Raw genomic sequence first — 15,872 nt, forward strand, 5'->3', positions numbered from 1 at the left:
GCTGTGGACACCACTTATATTGAATCATGTGCATTAAATTAGACTTTGCAAGTTTAGAATATGATCAAAACATCCAGCGAGCAATTAAAGGTCAGTTTTTAGCAGCAGGAAGCTTTAGTGTGACTGATGCACGACAGGAAAAGAGTGTTTCTCCTTCAAGGTCAAATAATTAGTAAATATTTTTATTCTTTGCTCTTCAGTGTGTTAATTAGCAGTATGAGATGGGCTTTCTTGGGCTTCACTCTATTCTGAGAATCACAGTGAGGCAAAAATGCATCAGTGAACACTAAGCTCATGCAGTTATACCTGGTACAGAGAGGTCCTGTGGGCTGGAGGAACCTTCTAGGCACAAAGACTCACAGATCAATGTGCTCAGTGATGAACAGCTGCAGTTTCAGCTTTGTTTAGGTTCTGCAGACAGGTTGTGTGTATCAGTGTTAGCACATGACACGCTCGAGTGTGTAAAGCAATAGTAACCCAGTGCACTGTCTGCTGCATCTGCCACTCAATCTCTTTTCCATGCTCAGACAGGAGAAGGATCTGCTCAACACCTACCTGGGATATTTGAAGCTGTCTAGGAAAATGACAGAGCCTTCCTTCTCAGGGCAGGATTCCAGCCTGGGGGCTCAGAGGTTTGTGTTTCTTATTGTCTCCTGCTTATCCCTAGAAAATGATAATTGCCTGGAGTTTTGAAAGCTCTTGTGCAGTTGAATATGCAGTGTCATTTTTTTTTTGGTCTTACAGACACTTAGAGTGACTTTCTCCCTCATCTATAAGGACTAATGACTTACATTTTTCTTCTAACAAGAGCTGAGGGCTTTGTGTCATCAGCAGAGATTTGGAGAAGCACACAGAGTATTTTCAGTTTGCATTCTTTCTTGGAGAATTTCAAATCTTAATTCTGCTTACCCTTGTTTTCACTTTACACTGTCTTACATAAGCTTTTTTCAGTCAATACAGCTTCCACATACATAATGATCAAAGATTCAACTGGTATAAATTTCAAGAATTTTGCATCTGTTCTTTGCACAGGAGGGTTTTTTGCATCACAGATACATTCATTGATTTGCCTCTCACCAGAAAGAAATAAACTCTCTAAAATGTTCAGCTTTTACTCATGGAGAAAGAACCCATTCTCCAGAAAGACTTCTTAGGAAGTCTTTCATAACTTCCAGTTAGTAATTTTGGTTTAGTACAAAGACAAAGCTGTCTTATTTGAGTAGAATAAAGTTACAGTGACTCATCACAGCATGATTCCATGAACAATTTACTTTTAATTCTGGCTTCTGCAGCAGTACCAAACGCTGGCAGGCAGATGGAGCTCCTGCCTGCCAAGTGCCAGCATGCCAGTATTTAACGTTTAGGCATCGTCCACCTTTGGCTTAGGTCTTTTTATTCTCAGTTTATTTGCTATTGTATTTGTTAAACTTGAACCGACTCCCTTTTCAACGGCACAGCAATGCTAATGAAAAAGCTAATTTCAGAGGAAGTTATTTGTACTGCCTGGTATGGTTCAGATCAGCACTGCTCAAAAGAGAAGCTTTTAAAACAGTTTATTGCCAATTTGGGCTGAGCTCATTTTTTTGAGGGAAATTTCCTGGTAATCACATTGATTATGTTGTGTAATAGATTTCCTAGGAAGTAATGGAAAGTACCAGTCATTTGGACGAGCTGCATTTTGAATGGAACAACCCTAACACAGAACAAGCAAGCAGTGGATTTTGTCCCTGATCGTGCAGTTTCTGCTCATTCTAAATTCCCACTGATCTAATTAATCTCAATTGGAAAAAGAACAATGCCTCTCTGACTGCCCCAGAATCCAAATTCCTCTGTTAATGCGTTAAGCCAATATAACAATGGGCAGAATCAACATTTCTGCCTCTGCTCCATTGGAAAATCTCAATATGGGATCATGGCAAAGGTAACAAACAGCCAGCTCTCCATGGCTTTTCAGTTGTTGGTCCTTTAAAGACTGATAAAGGGGCATGTGGCTGATGTGGAGATACTTTGTTGACAAGTTAATCAAGGCTTTCAAATTAACTTCCATTAACCAAGTATTATTTTTCAATTTATCAACATTGCTGTATGTCACAAATGCATTCATGAATAAAGTTTTCTTTATTGTTTGGAATTCACTTTATGAAACTCCGTAGACTTGACTGATTTTGTTCAATTAAAGCCACTTAGAATTATCTCCAGTTTTGCTTCACTTCAAACCAATAAAGTAGTAAAACTTAAAATGCAAATTAGACACCACAAGGATGCTGATTAACTTCAGGCAGCAAATAGCATGAAATGTTCTTTGGTCTATTTTTATATGACCTCAGTAACATTATTTTTTACTACCACCCTCTGCTGCCACTGAAGCTGTGTGGTGGTTATTTCTCCATCTTTCTGCCCTGCCCAGGGTTTGCTTTCTTTTCACCCTCATTTCCCCTCAGTTCAATTGACAGATTTGCCGAGTTCACAATAATTGTCAAAAGAGTCCTGAGCATTTCTAATGATTAGTTGGATCTAATTACACCGAAAGTTCTTATTCATTCAACTGAAATCAGTGGCTTTAAAATTAAATATTAATTATTCTGAGGTTGTTCCTACTTCCAGATACCAAACTTACTCCCGTTATTTAATCCATGTCTATTGTTGTCTAATGTAATTTTCTTTCTCCTCTCTTAGCCATTTATTTTTCTGAGAGAAAGATCTTATGCTCTTCTGGTGTCAAAAGAAAGTCATATCTTGTAGAGAGACTTCACACCATCAGCAAAGCTCCACTGTTGCCATAAATTTACTTTAAAACTTCGATAAAATATTAAATCCTTGTACTCTCATCTGCAGAGTTTCATAATTTTAGCACACATAAGCTTGAAATGAACGTGTGGTACAGTAGTTTTTTTAGTGCTTGAAATAACATTTTATGTATTTATGAGATGTTTGTGTTTCTAATGGAAAAGCTCCAAGTGAGGTGCCAAATATTCTGGTTGTGTAAGGTGACCGCTTTTGTAATTTTATTCCACCATTCATATCAGAAGGGTGTTAACTCTGTGACCTGTTACATTATGATAGAAATGAGGCAGGTGGTGAGCTATTTTTCTTTCCAAGTGAGTATAAATAGTGAAGGGGGGAAGCAGGGTGTACACACAGCTCTTTGATTTATGCAACCATATTGTGGAACCTGTCGGAGTGAAGTCAGATATAGAAATCTTCTGTTCCTGGCACCAGTGGGAGATTTGCTTTTAGAGAGCTTGCAGGGTTTCTCCTTTTCATGTAAACCATCCATCTGGTCACAGCTGGGATCTGACCTTTCTTTTTACTGAACACACAAGGAATAGCTCAAGTGCATGGCAGGATGTCCCACGTGTTGGGGAGACACTCAATAAACTGCTTCCAATCAAACCAGGAAAGTCAAAGATCTTTCTTTTCTTATTGTGCTCTGTGTATCCCCTCAGAAATTCTTCCTGTGAATTCTTGAGCACTTTGTTACTGTCTAATTGTCAAAATCTGAGCTGAAACAGGTAAAAAAGTCAAAATACTTGGGCTGGGGAGGCTCTGAGGTGGTGGTCAGTCTCGCAGCAGTGCCTGCTTAGTGTAGGTACTTTTTTCCAAGTCCTTCCCTCCTTCCCGGTTTTGTCACATTCCCAACACAACACTGACAAAGACTTTTCTGGATTATAAAGCCATGGCCCAGTATTAGTTCCCAGCTCCCATTTTCCTTGATGTAAGGAGTGTTTTGGACAATACAGAATCGTGTCTGGCACCAACCCTGCCCCTAAGGAACTATTCCAGACCATGTGCCTGTAGTGGGATAACATGTTCTATCTGACAAAAGGAGCTCGTTCAGCCTTCATTCAAAATCAGACAGGGAGACTCAGAGTAACTTCTACAGATATAACCAGACCCTAACACTGAAACTATTTTTCCTTTTTGACCAAAGGCACAGAAAAAAGAATCATGTGCCTTGAACCCTCTTCCAGAGATTAATTCCCCATAATTCTGGGACAGTGAAGTAATTAGGTCTGTTAAGCCCTTTTAGTGACCTAGTGAAGTCACACTCAATGAGTTCAAGCTTCTTAAATACAAATTATATACTTAGAACAACTCTCCTCTAGTGAGTGATGGCACCTTTACAGTGGTAATCCAGAGACACACAGAGATACAAATCAGACAGTCCTACCAATACAGCTCCAACTTCATTATAATTCTTCAATTAATATGTTTTTCTTTCATAAAATAGAACCCAACCAGACAAACACATCCAAAACACAAAATCTGCCTGTTGGAGAACACATCCCTGCCACTGTTCAGTTCTGCATGACTGTGGGTCTGCGGGGAGACATCCTTGGTATGCTGCTATCAGGGAAAAAAACACTAATATTTTACATTAATTTTATTTAGATGTTTGAAAACCAGCTAAAAGCAAAGGAGAAATTTACATGAGATCTGTTTCGTGTGGTTTATATTTTTGAAAAACGGGCATTCTCTGTGTATATCCTGTCCTTAGAGGTGACTAATCTGTAAGGTCACTCTTGACCTTCACAGATTTTACTCTGGAATAAAACATGACAGGTGTTTTACCATGAACATCTTCAATGATGTACAATAAAATGCAGGGAAGGATGGAAGAGTTCGGAAATGCAGAATACAGTTTAGAGGAATCCTGCTTTGATTTGGATTTTGTTGCTGGTTTATCCTATATCTGTTAAATCTGTACAGCTATGATTTTTATTTTTTTTTTAATTTTGAAATATTTTCTTTATTCTAGCTTAAGACAGTGAGTTTAGAAATGGATCAGTCTGGATTTGGAAAAACAGGTGGATAAATGCACCACGGCTTGGCCTCTACTTTAGGTTTTAAAAAAATCAGTCTAAATAGCCTTAATATACCCTTCAGTAAGTGGAGAAAGAGGAAACTGATATTGTGAAATGGAGAAGCTCACTGCCCTGGAAGATTGATGTGGTCCCTTATGCCAGCCTTTAACACCTATGCCAAGTTTGTACAGGTTGATGACAGGATATGCTGTATTTCCCTGGTGAGAGGGCTCAGCTCTCAGTGACTTTGGCCATCCCTGGTGCAGAGAAAAAACAGGGCAGAGAAGCAAAGAAATTTTTCCTACTTCCCTTTGCAGGTGTTTCCTCCCTGAGCCCTTCACCACACGACTTCCCAAGCAACTCAGGGGGAATGGCAAATCCTTCTGGTTTGAAAAACTGTCCCTTTCCTTCAGTTCCTCGGGGAAGGACTGCACTGAAACAACATGAAATGACTGCTAAAGAGACTTTTCCTTGCTGAAAGACAAAGTCAGGCATCAGTGCACAACAGCAGCATGGAAAGGTACCAGCAAAGAGGGAAAGGAGCAAAGCAGATAAAAGCATCACAACCTAAGTGCTTAGAAGACCCCCAGGTTCGACTTCTGCTGCTGTCATAAAGTGTTTGAGTTTGTTCAACACCCAATAGGAAAAGTGTCCAAACCCCACAGAAGGTGAACCACACAAAGGGGACTTTCCTTGCTCAGTAGGGACAGAACTCATGCCCTGATATTCAGACAGAAGCACCACCTTTCAGAGGGCTGGCAGTGAGCATTTGTTCTAAGGCACTCTGTTAACTTATTGACAGCATGTTGTCCTATTTGATAGATTTTATTTTATTTTGATTTTTTAGTTTTATCTTTCCTCCTTGAATTCTGTCTGTGGCACAGAACTCAGTGCTATGCAAATACTGCAAGGAGAACATTGCAACACACCTCAAAAGCGAGCAGTATTTCTCTGTGTTGTCATTTATACAAAGCTAGAGCAAAGATCTTTTGGGAGGGGAAAAAACCCCATGAATTGGTAAAACTGAAATTCAGCTCAATGCAGAAAACTCTGCAATTTGCTTCGTAATTTGCATTCCATGTTATAGCTCCAAGTGCAATAATATGGAATGTCCAAGGGGTTGAACAGACTCATCTGTTCAATGAGAGCAAACTCCAGTGAATGTTGGAGCAAGGAAGAAAATCTGCTTATTTCTGGGAATTGGTGTCAAAGAAGAATCAAGGTAGAAGAGAGATTTTGCAGAACTGAGGAAATTCTGTTAAAATATTTTAATACATTTGCTGCAGACAACAAATGTTGTCACTCAAAGATGATGACAGGCTCATATCCTTTAACCTCCCTCCCTGCACCAGCACCCAGGTCAAGCAGGTCAGTTAAACACAATATGGGGGAAGAGGATAAAACTTCCATACAATGACTTCTGCTCAGTATTTCTTTGGTTTATAAAAGTGCTGCTGCCAAAGTAATTTAATGAATGTTTCTGCTTCAAGTGACCAGAGACAGGAAGGCCATGAAATATTTGTGGATGGCAAGTTTACAGAAGGAAAATAAATGGAAGGGAAATAAAACCTCTTTCCAGCAGTATTTGACTTTCCCAACCCACATGACAGACATAAGCAAACTTCTCATTTTGTTCATGACAGTTGAATGTGGTCCCCAGTGTTTTCAGGTCCCTTGGACTTTTCTTCTTTCCCATCACTCAACCAAGAGATAAGTTATCTTCAAGAGGCTTAGATATAAAGTCCAGTGAAATTACAGAAATAGAAATATGTACTAATCAGAAAAGCAAACTTACTCTCATATCTAAGTTTACATGAATCCTATCAGTATTTTAGCCACTAAACCATTTGATTTCCCTTGTGATTCTCTGTATTTGCCTCCTTATTTTGACTTAGCAGTTAAATTAATAGCTTTGCTTTCTTGTTCCAAGAAATTCAGAAGAAACACAGCAACAACTCCAAAGCAAAAAATTCTCAATTTTTACTGAGCAGTGCAGCAGTGAAAAGAGCTTTGATTATGAACAATAGCTTTGTCCTCTTTTTTCATACCTAATCTTCCATTGCAGACTAGAGCCTTCCTGCAAGGTATTTTTTTGTAATTGTGGCTGTCCCTTCATTAGGTAGCACTATAATCCTTCAACTTCTGTTCCCTTCCAGCACGTTTGCAGCTCCGGATTCAAACTGGATCACTGCTGTGTCTGTACAGCTGCACTGAATCTCCAGTGGGGTGACAGTCATAAACACTGAAAAATAATTTGGCAAACAATCCAAGCCCAAATTCACAGTGCAGCTGATAAGGCTGGCAATAGTTGATGACTGCAATACCACATAAATTCCAGCTCTAGATTACTGGTCATCTCTTCTCCCAGAAAGTTCCAAGAGTACATGTAAATTGTCCACTTAAAAATCTTAAGTGCTTTAACTTTCTGGAGCTATTTACAAGTCTTGGAGACCACAGGGAGAACTTCCTTAAAAGGGTAAGAAAAGCCACTTCTCTTCTTGCAGCCAGAAAAGTTCTTACAATCAGATCATCCTCCTGTTGTTCAGCTGATTGGAGAAAGAGGATGAAAACATTAAGAGTGTTTTGGACTGTGGTTCCCAGAGGTGAGAACTTTCTGCAAAGACTTCCATCATCTATTCCAGAAGACAGTCAGTTGTAGATGACATCAAAGGAATGTCCTGACTTTCATGCTGTTGCTGATGAGAGGGGATCACACAGGTAAACCAGCTCTCAAAACATCAGGGGCTTCAGAAACTGTAACTGAATTGCTCTGAAAGCAGATTGAGAGAGCACATCGGGGTACAACATGTGGGCAACCTCACCCATCCTAAATTTCAGGTCATTTCAAAAGAAGGGCATAAATGTCCATTCTGAGGTCACTTACCAATTCTTGTGTTATCACTATGACTGATGTTTATTAGACTTCCTAATACTCCAGAGACACACAGACCACAATCATCTTCTCAAAGTTTTTAGAATACAAGGACACTTTCTCCCTTATTGGAATAAAAGTTCCAAGTTTTCCAGACTGTATTGGGTAACTGCTCATACTGGTTTAGATGACTGCAGAAACAGCTGTATCAGACAAATGTTGGTGTATTTTATTCATTTCAACACTTCTGGATGCACAAGCAGTTTGAAGAGGGGAAGTCCATGGATTACAATCTTGCAGTTGTTTCCTACTGTGCTGGGGGGCAAAATGATGATGACCTGAGGCAGAGTGGCCTTACCAGGGTGGTCAGAGTCAGCTGGTGTCAGACTGCTATAATAACACTTCTTCCCAGCACTGAAAAGCATTCAAGACATTTCCCTCTTGTTTATAGCTCTTCCCATAAATGATATTAGTCTGAAGTAGCTTGTGAGGCAAAGAGCACTTCAGTGTAAACCTTCAAAGGGTGATACCAGAACAGAGCTGCACTCAGGCAGCCTTGTTAGGAATTGTTTCCCTCTTTGCTTCTCAATGCTTGAGCCACTTCCAGACTGTGTTCTTTAAAGAGCATTTGAACACAGAGTGTGCACAGCACAGCAGGCACCAGGCAGGGAGACAGTTCTGTAACTCTGCTGTTCTTGCCCAGGGTGCTGATGCCCCAGTTCAGTACAAGGCCAATTGTGCTGAATGTCCATAGCAGATCTGGGCCATGGTCACAGTCGTTGTGGAATCAGTTCTATTTGCTGTGAACTTTCACAATTTGTATTTCCTGCTTATATATGTCATCCCTTATGCTGTGCAAAACACACCAGTACTTTCCTGAACATTTATTATATAAATTAGGGTATTACAATTTTATGGCACTTTTGGTGTGATGATCTAAACCAATTCTTTTTCATGAGAGAACCAGCAACAGTGAATTACTTGCTTGTCACTCAATAAAATACACATATACTTAAATCAACAACAGTATAGTGTTTTCATAGGAAGTGCTCATATCTCCAGATTAAAACAGCTGAGTGGTTTTAACACTATGGAAGCTTCACCTCCAGTGCATGTATTTCTTACACATTCACTTAAAATATTAGCCCAGGTTTCAAGTCCTACATTTGCAGTGATAATTTACTTTATATGGCCATTTTGTTGAAAAAAAAAGAGAAAAATATGTACATTACTGAAGAGCTAATAACGTTGTTTTAGCCCAGTCCCACTGTCTGTCACCAGGATCTTAGTTCAGAGATGTTCAAGGTCCAAATCAGTCAAACTGAAGCTAATTCAGCCATCTCACTCCCTCAGGCCTGGCTGGAAAATGTCAGCCTAAAATAGCATGTGCTAGAGTACAACAGGCTAGAAAGGCACTTGTGATGTGTGTATTTGTGTGAACAATCACAGATACATGGAATAGGGACCAACCCCTTCCTCAAGGAGCAGGGTTGCCACAAACAGAATTTAAATAACTTCAAGGAGTTGCAGGAGTTACATTTCCTTCCACCTTCACAGCACCTCCATAAAATTAGGGAAAGAGCTCCTCAACTTCCCCAGGTAGTGAGCAGGGATTATAGGAAAGATTAAAATAGCCACCCCTGAGGTACCAGTTACAGCCTGGCCCAAATGCCAAGGGCTTACAAAGTGAGCTAATGCTCCAAACAAGACCATAAATCTTATATAACTTATGAGGCAACTGATGAGTCAAGAACAGAATTTAATGCTCAGCAACCACTTGATTATTTGCTTTTGAATAGGTCCAAGTTAAAGGTTTCTTAGCTCCATTTTCAGCTGGAGAAAAAACAGGATATCAGAGGTGCATGCACAGATTATTTAATTTTGTGTTTCAGCAAATGAAGCACAGAATTTACAAATACCTCTTTCAAAGATCAGTCCTTACCTATCTGTTGCCCTCAAACTTTCCTGGAAGCAAGTGAAAAGCTTGTCTGAAGTGTGCTGAAAGGTAAATAAAGCATTTAACATACCAGAGAAAACATAAGATATCCACAATTTTGAGGGCAGAGGGACAGCACACAGCAGAAAGGAAAAATCCTGAAACGTGTTCTTTAAAGGGACAATTGTTGAGTAAAACCCTGAAGAATTTATATGGAAAATTTCTGTGATTCTTCCACTTAACAGCAAGAAATCAGTAACTGCGATTTTCCATCCTGAGCTCATTTTTAAGCAGCACGGCAAAAACGTACTGGCAGAAATAAAGAATTCTGCATTATCCCCTTGATCTAATGAAATCATTCAGTATTCAGAAATTCTCAAATATTTTTAACTTGTTCCTCTTACTGTTTACTTATAGATTTATTATTAAATCTAAACCCTTGCTATTTCTTTTTTTCCTTTGCAATAGGTAATTTATACCATTTATATTGAAGAACAGCAAATTGCTCTATTTTTCACAGTTATGAAGAGCTACACTACATTTCAGTCAGATTCCTAGCAAAACTGGTTGTAAACAACATTTGAATTCACAATTCAAGTATAAATTTACAATTCCATTAAAAGTCAAATAAAATCCAAAGTAAAACTGGAAACTAGATTACTGGAATAGGATTTTTTTTTACTAAGTTTGTTGAGAAATGTATTTGGGGAAAAAACCCTCTCTTACCATTAAAAATATATTATGTGATATTTAGTTCATTGCTAATCAATGCTTTTTTATAAAATTCAAGAATTGAGCGATCTGTAAACTCTTTTTTTATATTCTTTCCATAAAATAGGCCAAGTTTCTACTCAGCTTACCATGAATAAAGAAAATACAAGAAAAAAGAGAAACTTAGGTAATCATTTGGTCTTTTTCCTTACACTGAATTGCTGGGAGAGCCCTTCCACGGTGGAAAAGTTTCACAACCAGACATTTGCTTTCTTAGCCACTATTTGCTTCTCTTATTGTTACTAAGAGAGACCTTCAGTTGCATTTTTAAACGTTCTGTATTCTGCAAATGTTAGCACAGGGAATTCAAAGACAAAAACTCCGGTGAATACATTTGGATTACGTCTGAGGACAATAATTACAGCCCCGAACTGGAACTCAGAAGACAATGGCAGGCTCTTCACTCTGTTCAGGCTTTGGATGAGACTATTTTCAAAAGCAAGTTGGCAGAAACACAGGAAACTATTACTTATCCTAGTTCAATCGCAGAAAGTAAACTTTTTTTTTCCTTTTTATTAACGGTTTCTCTGTGTTAAAATGAAAAAATTGAGGTGGCAACACCTGACATTGTCCTGCACATCTGGTTTAGGTGCTCAAGTCCTGTTCTTAATTAAAAGCACTTAAGATTAGGGCGCATACAGGGAGGATTTGGATTTTGTAATAAGCAGGATTTACTTTCATAAGAAAAACTGACGCTAAATAGCTCGAGCAAGAGTTGATATTTTTTCTCCTCTCTTCTCTGACCACCAGTTCTCAAAAGTTTTGGTCGCTCCTCTCACAAAAAGGAACTGTGCTGCTGAAAGAAGGGCCAGGAATTCGAACGGCTCCGCGCAGGGATCTCAGCCCAGAGGGAACCAAGACAGAGGGGCGCCTGGAAGTGCCTGAATGGCTGAAAGGGCACACAAATAGAGCACACATGAAACCTAAGCAGGTACAGCCATTAACTGGAGAGCTGGCAGTGTTATAAAGATGCTTTTCAGATAGGCATTTCATCCCCTGGCAGATCCTGTTCTGGCTGGCTCTGTAATGAACCTCTTCATCTCAGTAACAGGAACTTGGCTCATCCAAGCCATCCACAGAACCAGGGAGGTGCAAAAGCAAGCAGGGCAGATAAATCCCATATTTGTAGCTGCTGCTGACTCTGCTGGAGGACCCGACCCTGGCATCTGCAGGCCATAACTCCTGGACAGAGCTACACTTTTCAGCTCTGGATCTGATATTAAACTACTCTGCCAGCACTTGGGAAAGAGCACTGTGGGAGGAGGCAGGTACTCCTGTCCCTAAGGGACACTGCTGGGAGTTATGGCACTGGGGCAACAAGCAGGCACCACTCAGAGCATCAGTGTCCAGGACTGAGACACCAGAATCCTGCCAGGAAAACACCCTTGACCCAGAACTCACAGAACTCATGGCTCTGTGGCTGGAACGGGAATTTAACCCTATTCAGTCTCAGTGGATCCCAACCTCGTGTCTGAGAACTGCACAAGCAGGAGGAGTTGTACATGTCCTCTCCTGTTGTCCTTGACACACTGAAGGACGGAAGACTGAGGGCAATAATCTCCTCAAGTGACAGGGCCCATGTGCCAGAGGCCTCCTATGCTCCTGGGAATTTGGCTGGTGGATCACAGACACGGATAATGGGATAATGGGACGTTCCTCCCCTGCTCTTGCCGGCAGGAAGTGTTTTATTTATGATATCACATAATATTTGCTCTGTTTCAAGACAAAAGGAGAGGAGCTGTCTCTGCTTGCTTTCCAAAAATAATCTTTTCAACCTTATTCAAGTCCTCAAAGGGAGTCCCTGCGTTACCTAGTGAGGGGTTTGATCATCTCCTGTGTGAAGTTAATGTCCCCCTTACTGTTTATTTCAATGCCATGAGAGCAGGGCCCAAGGATCAGCCACGCTTTGCTAATCATACCCTATTAAAATAATTGCTAAAACCCATGCTTTGTCTTCCCCCCCAGGCTGAAAGGTATTTGTGTCAGGATAAGAGGGATCAGTAAATCATCAATACAATCGACTGCTTTGCATGTAATGATTTTACTTTAATTTAGCAACCCAGTGGATTGATTTTAAAAATTAGCATGTCCTTTCCAAGTTCTCAGAAAAGAGAAACTAATACATTTATTACAGAACCCTATGTTTTTGTCCTGACAGAGAACTGTATCCACTCAGGAATGCTAGCACAAGTTTTACTGCCTTTTATTTTTCCCTGCTGTTAATGTACATTTAAAGTGAATCCCCACGCTTCAGAGGAGGTTCAGCTATTTTCAGCTACAAGTAAGCAAAGCCATATTTGGGTCACAAAGAATAAACAGCAGATCTTCACTTTAGATTTTATAACACCAGTTTAACCTATTGCTGTGTTATTTAATCTTAATTGAACCGTGATGGAAAATTAAGGTGGATAGTTAGTTATCAAAGAAAAATTGGGTGGTGTTACATTTCCCTTTAAGGAATTAGTATAATGTTTCATATTTTGCTTATTTTCTCTCTTCAAAAGCAAGCAATTAGCCTGCTAGCCCTCCCCTATTTGGTAAATTCAGCATGCAAAGTAAGAATCACTTGGTAAAAATATTTTCTAGGAAAAAAACCCAAAAGTAGTTTTTTGGATTTTATGCAAGTGCAGTCTTTAAAACGAAAGCATCTAGAGCAGTCCAAGAGACAGTATGGCTCATTTTTTTTAAAGAATATAGAAGACTGTAATACTTTTTTTCCCCATCACATTTCTCAGCAGCTGATCTTTCCCTTCTACAGGAACATTCTGCAGTTCCACACAGTCACGTGCTGTTACCGGCCTGACTGGGAAAGATTCATTAAACTCGACCAATTTTTAGAGAGAGATTTATCCACGAGAATCGTGCAATAACTAATCTGATGCTGAGCAGCAGCATTAACACAAGGACAAAACTTGCAAAGCTGAATGCACACCACAGAATTGCTCAATTCAGGACTCCACAAGCCAGGCCAGTGGTCTCTCAGCTCGGGCTGCTTTTGTGGCCTGTTTTAACAGCCCACTCTGCATTATCCCAGCAGCTGCTGGGGCAGCTTCCAGCAGAGCTCTTTGAAAACCATTTCAATAGCAGCTTTTCCAGATGTAGGTTCAGAGCAAGCCCAATGCTCTGGCTCTTCAGGATAAAAAGCAAACTGGAAGCTGAGTCTGGAGCTTTCAGCTCAAAGAATCTGCTCTGAAACACTGTAATGGTTCCACAGGGCTTCACTTGGAGAGTGGTACAAAAATGTGCCCAAGTCGTCTTTCCACCTCCTCCCCAAGTTTTTTTTTCCCCCTCCCAGTATACAAGTTGTCCAATAATCTGTATAAAGTTAAAATGATTTCTAATAAGGCTTCAGAAAAAAAATATTTTATACCCATAATAGAGAAAAAATACCCACTATAATTACTGTCTCACACAAGGAAGGATGACCAGCTATCCAACCTACCAAATTATTTACTATGCAATGAGATGGGCTTTTATGGAATAAATAAATTATGCAAAGACACAACTTACCCAGTAGAGAAGCATCTTTATAATGTTGGTAGCTCTTAAGTTACAGGAATTTCAAACTTTAACTCTTCCTCTCTTCAAAGAATCACAGTTGTTTAGCAAAGATCAATGTCAAGGCAATAACTTACAATTATCAGAATTTTTGTTGAGTACACTCTGTCATTGGAGATTATTCTATTATTGCATAGCAACTGCTGAACTAGAGGAGCAGTTTAAAATACTGAATTGAAAAAGTTCCAGCTTTTCCATTCTCTCCCCTAATCTGAGATTCTGCCTGTTATTAGAGGAGGATTCAAGGCAAAGGGATATGTGTATTCTCTGGTGTTCTGTAGCATATTTTTGCAGTACCAGTTTCCAGACCCTCCTCTTCCCCTTCCTGCTTTCTCTCTCTCCCTCTCCAAACCACTGCAGGATCCTTAGATGTACATGATGATGAAAAATGCAAGATGGTGAAAAACCACCTGATTTTTCAGATGAGTTGCCGGTTATCACATATTAATGTCCATCTCTGAGTTACTGCCACTTAAAGTTTGTGGAGATGCATCCAAGTAATTTATTTTAAATATACTGAATGTTGAAATTAACTTCTGACATTTAGACCAAGTGGGCTGAAAGCATTCAGACTTCCTCCCACTGCAGGAACAAGGTATGCCTTTGCAAGAAGCATCACTGACATTTGAAAGATGGACCTCTGAAAACTCCTAAGTTTGTATCTAAGTGGTAACAGCAAAACGGAAGGTTAATACTTCATAGCATTGCTTTTAAAACCAACCATAAGAATAGTTATCAAAAATCAATTTCTTGTATTATTTTCTTAAAATTTGGATGAGGCAGGTTCTGCATAAATAGCACCACATTTTCTTTGCCTGTGGGTATAATACCCAGCACATGCTGCATTCACCAGGGAAGTATCATACAAGTGAGAATACATAATCTCATCAGTCTTCCAAGAACAGGAAAGAACCACATACATGAAAAGATTTATTTTCTTTTTTAACTGCTTGACTTGATCTAGAAAGGGATATTTTTCCTACCATCTTTACTTATAGATTTAGTAAATAAGAGCCTTAAAACACTGAGCCTCCAAACCCCTTCTCACCCCCCAACTCCCTAAGGACTAATACTGTGACCCCAGATTATTCACCCCCTCTAAAACATTCTTTGGCTTCCATGAAATCACCGTGATAAATGAGGGAGAAGAAAAACGTCAGCTTATAGGTTCAAAGGAAAAAAAACCCGCAAAAATGTGGTATTAAGAAATACTGTAACATTAATTTTCAGTAACTTAGTCACTTTCAGGGTGTTTTTTCCTGGCTTTGGCTGGTAATTTGAGGATTTTAGAGTAATTTCTTTTAAAAAAATCCTACTGTAAAAGCAATTTCCTTTGCCTGGAACAAAATACAGAAGCCTTTGGCCAAGCTCTCACCAACCCCCCTTGCTGAACAGAACCTGGTCTGCACTATGGATCAGAGCTAAGGAACAACCAGTATTTATGTAAGTGTTCACCACTGTATAGTCAAAGCATCTACAATAAATACACTTCACTTCCCAGTAATGTGATAGCAAATAAAAAGTTACCTTAATCACACTCCTGCCACAATGCACAGCTCCAGAGGCAAAGATTTCGGGAGAGGTTTAATGAAATTAACTGTATCCTTAATTAGTCTGTCCCAGGGCCAACTGTATTACTCAGAGTAACAGTATTTTTCATTACATCTGTATAAGTACTAGTGGAAAATAGATGTATTTGAGTTTTCTCTATCAGTTTACTCCAGTGAGAGTCTAAGAAATGTATATCACAGGACTATACATTGTACTGCCTTCACTGCCAAATCTCACTTGGCACCCACAACAAGAAAAGGACTGATGGCAACTCAAGAAACCACTGACATATTCAGAGTGAGGTTTTAATTAGATCTCATCTTGGCTGAGCATCTCTCTGCATCTTGTTAGAATCCATATTCCTCTGCACTTCTCAGAG

Source organism: Corapipo altera, unplaced genomic scaffold (genome assembly GCF_003945725.1).
Source record: "Corapipo altera isolate COAL_440 unplaced genomic scaffold, ASM394572v1 50, whole genome shotgun sequence".
NCBI lineage: Eukaryota > Metazoa > Chordata > Aves > Passeriformes > Pipridae > Corapipo > Corapipo altera.